This window comes from Myotis davidii, unplaced genomic scaffold, assembly GCF_000327345.1.
Source record: "Myotis davidii unplaced genomic scaffold, ASM32734v1 scaffold743, whole genome shotgun sequence".
In the NCBI taxonomy this organism is placed as follows: domain Eukaryota; kingdom Metazoa; phylum Chordata; class Mammalia; order Chiroptera; family Vespertilionidae; genus Myotis; species Myotis davidii.
Genome location: NW_006296221.1, coordinates 3,704,319 through 3,709,303, shown reverse-complemented (window position 1 = coordinate 3,709,303; position 4,985 = coordinate 3,704,319).

The window sequence follows — 4,985 nt, the reverse complement described above, 5'->3', positions numbered from 1 at the left end:
CCTTTGTGTACTGTGTGCACAGTTTTGTTGTAGTTAAGCCTTGATTGCTGTTGGTATCACTGGGAGGAGTTGACCTCCAGGCCAATTGGCTGTGAGGACCAGTTGTGTCTACAATGGGAGAACGTCTGTGCTGGGGACACCCTTATGGGGCAGGACTTACTTCAGTGGGGTTTTGGTACTCACATCACCGCCAAACCAGTATTATATGAAATGAGAGAACTTAGGTCAGAGATGGCAAACCTATGACACACGTGTCAGAGGTGACACACGAACTCATTTTTTTTGGTTGATTTTTTAATAAATGGCATTTAAATATATAAAATAAATATCAAAAATATAAATCTTTGTTTTACTATGGTTTCAAATATCAAAAAATTTCTATATGTGACACAGCACCAGAGTTAAGTTAGGGTTTTTCAAAATGCTGACATGTGGAGTTCAAAAGGTTCGCATCACTAACTTAGGTGGAGAAAGGCCAGGCCATTCATATGCAAAAACCTCTGCACACAGCTTGCGCGGGGTTGTGAATTGGGTGGGGCAGGGTCTCAGGGAATCCCAAGGGCAGAGCAAATCACAATGACTTCCAGTCTGCTCTGCCTCTGAGAGGTCCCAGGGTCTGTGTCCTGCAACCCATGCAGGAACAATGAATGCTGCAAGCACCTCTGCGAGAAAGCTGCCCTCATGTTCCATCCCGATGCCAGACAGTCCAGTTTGTCTCAGTATGAGTCTGGGTCCCCAAATTCTCACCCAGAACTGGGGTTCAGAGCAGTTGGGAGCTTCTATCTCCCTCCCGATTGAAAAAGATGACACCTACCCAGCTGCCAGCACCTTTCTCTCGGGCCTCCATACCTTATGCACCTCCACATCCCGGCACCTCCACACCTCTGCATCTCCTACCAGACTCAATGCGCTTTTCTTTTTCCTTCTAGTTGTAGAATTTCCACTCAGTCAGCCTTCCTGTGGTTCTGGATGATATTTGTTTTGTCTTGTAGTTGTAGTTTTAATGTGGTTGTGCGCAGCAGCAAATTCAGGGGTTTACCTATGCTGCCATCTTGGTTGTCCTACTGATGGCTTTCTTAATAAACTTGAAAGAAGGCTGTTGGCCAGGGCTGTGGTCACATTTGAAAGCCCAATGGGGAAGATATGCTTTAAACTCCGTTTCCTGGTTGTTGGTAGGGTTCAGTTCCTTGCAGACCCTATTGGACTGAAGGTCTTAGTTCCTCACTGTCTCTTGGCTAGAGGTCTTTCTCCTTTCCTTGTAGTTTTATACAATAGCTCACAATATGGCAGGTGACTTCCCTCAGAGCAGATGGGTGAGGAAGGGGGAGAGAGAGTCTAAACTTATTAGTAGAACAGGTATTCCATAATTTCCCCATATTTTATTGAATAATAAAATAGAAGCAAGTCTGTAGGATAGAATAGAATAGAATCCAATCCAATACAGTACAATAGAATTAGAGTGTTAACTCTAGGCCACGTTCAAAAGGAGGGAATTATACAAGTACTTGAATACAAGGACTTGACTCCGGAATATTTTGGAACTAAGTTAGAGGCTGCTTACTACAGAATGTATAATGGAAAAGTCTTGACACCAATTCTTTTAAAAATATGTTATTATTGATTTTAGAGAGGAAGGGAGAGGGAGAGAGATGGAAACATCAATGATGAGAGAGAATCATTGATCTGCTGCCTTTTGTACTCCCCCACCACTGGGAATCAAGCCAGCAACCTTGTCATTTGCCCTGACCAGGAATTGAACCATGACCTATTGGTTCATAGATCGACACTCATCCACTGAGCAACACCGGCCAGGCATAGACAACAATTCTGTAGAGCATAATTCTGCCAACTTTTGCAAAGATCCAGATTGTATATATTTTTGACTGGATGGGCCATATGATCACTGTTGCATATTTTTCTTTTCTTTTCTTTTTTCTTTCTTTCTTTCTTTCTTTTTTTTACAGTTCTTAAGAATATAAAAATATTCTTAGGTCCAATGCCATACAAAAATAAGACATTGAGGCAGATTTCAGCTCAACTTCCAAAAGTTCTCTAAGAATGAAGGCTATCTAATGATAAAAACAAGTTTGCTCAAAAAATATAATGAATCACTCATTCACAGAATTACTTAAGCAGAGTCATTAAGTTATCTTTTACTGGGTAAAAGTGTGGTTGGGATTGAGAGGTAAAGCTAAGAAAATAGACCAGTTTGAGAACTTCCCCAAAACAGAACACTATTTCACAAGATGTAGCTCAATAAAAAATGACCCCCTGGATGAATAATGTTGGAAATGATATGTGCTATATCTGATTTTGAGAGAAATACAAAATTTTAGCACACCAAATTCTCTGAAAAATGAAAAAACTAGTTTAATTCTGCTTTCTTCAAACTTATTTGACCAAGGAATCTCCCAATCCTCTTTGTTTTGGTAACATCCATTACTTTTGTACCATGGAATGAACTTAGAAAACATTAGCTTCAATGACATATAAGATCTTTTCCAACTTATTTAGTTCATGATAATTGACATGTAAGATATTTCTTGGTTCTCTCAATTCATAGTTTTATGTATATATGCCTTCCTAAAATGTTTAATTCATTTAAACACTTATCAACTATATCTATTAATCTATTACTAAGCATGGGAAGATAAAAATGATATGGCACTTGCCCTAAAAAAGCATATTAATTCTTTATAGGCTCTGAAACTTAGTACAGTGCTTCACATACAGAAGGTACTTAGGAAAGGTTTGTTGAATAAATGAAGATTGAAAAACCAGGGCCCTTTGAACTATTTGAAATTATGGACACATAGGGGAACTCAATAAATATATAAAATGAATCAATTAATTCTGGTTGAAAAATAACAATGCATTTAGTTATTCCAATATTGCGATAAGTCTGGATATAGTTTCATCAGCAATTAAACTAAGTTTATCACCATTGTTAATGAGGAAGTTTCAGTACTCCTGAAATTTAGATTCACATTAGAATCTGCCACTTTAAAAATAACCCTTGCATATTCAAGTTGACATCTTTCTACTAGATGGTTTGATATGACTGTGGCTTTCATCTTCGTATAACAGAGTATTATCTGGTTACAACACATAATTCAATTAACATTATCCTTTAAATTTCTCTATCCTTTGCTGAAATGCTTAAATGTATTCCTCTTTTATCCTTGCCGTTCCTTTTTCAATCTTAGAAACTGCTATCATTAATCTCTATCTTTTGAGGATATCATTTCACTTTAGCTAGGTACCGTTTCATTCTTATCATCCAAAGAGCATCAACTAGGATATTCTTCTCTATAGTATGTATTTCTATCAATATTCCATTCTTATATATTTTTAATCTTAGCCAAGAATGTTGTATCATCTTCAATTCTGGTCAGATAAAATAAATGTTCCATAGGAAATGTAAATGATCCTATAAGCCAGATGAATTAGGAAGTTTTGCTTTCAGTGTTAAAAAACAAAACAAAAAAAAACAACAAAACAGCATTTATCCTTAAATCAGACATTATGGAAACAAACAAAATGTTACATGCTGGCATATTTTTAAATGCTAATTTTTTTTTACCTCCCCATGGGAAAAATGATATTTGCGACTCAGGCTTTGCTCTGGAAAATGAAGTATTTTCATTTATTTACAAAGAAAAAGGAGGATCAGGAGCACTTAGGGAAGCTTTCATTCTTTCTCTCTCTCTCCCAGCTGTCAGGTGGTAATAGCATTGGCCTCTCCTTGCCTGGACTGGAAGCAAATAGATGCCCCCAAAACAACCTGGGAAATCAAATTTCAGAATGTTTAACTGGCAGCAATCTAAAAATGATATCTGGTCAACCCTGTTTTTATAGTTGAGGAACCTGAGGCTTAAGAAGATTAAATGAATTATTAAAGGTCATAATGCTCTCAGGACTACACTGGAGGCCACCTCTCCTGACTCCCAACTCAGGGCTCTTCCTACTCTATCACATCATGGTACCATCTCTTCTTCAAGTTTTGCTGAATAGTTAAGTGAGGAATTCATGAACAAATAAGAGTACTGACTGACAGATGTCCACTGGGTCCCAGGAGGGAACATTAAAGCAAAGAAAGCCTTAAAATAATTGAATAAATAGAATTGTAACTTACTAGTACAACTAGGCAATCAATGGTTAAGGCAGAAACAGAAGTATGGAAGATAGTGGTGGCCCCGTAGTGTTAAAATAGCTCATTTCATCAAGACATCCTGATAAAGTCCACATAAAGGGAAAGCATAAATGAAGGTTGAAAGTTTGGGAGCCTTTGATGCTCCTCTCCAGAGGCCTAATCTAGTCTCATTTTACTTGCACTGTAGAAATATATTTTAGAAGCAGATGTTTAAAGAAGCAGAACAGATCATTTAAATGTAGACATATTGGAAGGGTACCTTCTTAGGCTATCTTGAAATTTGTTTATTGAAGATCTGAGAGAAAGGTCACATAAATAAATCATAAAACAAAATCTAGGAAGATCAGCAGAAAAAAAATAGAAATCATTCTTACCTTGAAAGGCAAAAAGTTCAGATTACAACAAATAGAGTAACTTCGATTATGATTAGGTGTCCACTGAAACTCTGTTTATAATTTTAGAGCATAGATTAATTTCTGCCACTTTACATTTCAAACCTTGTTTCTTCCCTGATATCTACATACTTCCAGCTATGGATGTCTTAGCTCATATTGCAATATGGCCTCTGATCCTGCACCTTCACATAAGAAGGCCAGATTATCTGGTATTTCAGGTAGTAGGAGTTCCTTAAAACCACCCTATATCCAGATGGTTATCAATAACTTGGTTATACATAGATGTGACTATGAATGGAACCATATAAATCTATCCCCCTAAACCAGAATAAATGTTTCCCATTAGCAGAGAAAAGTAGAGACCCAGGAATGCTAAACAGCATGCCTTTTCTGACCAGCTATTCAGGTCTGAGACCAGAGTCCACTTCTCTGACTCA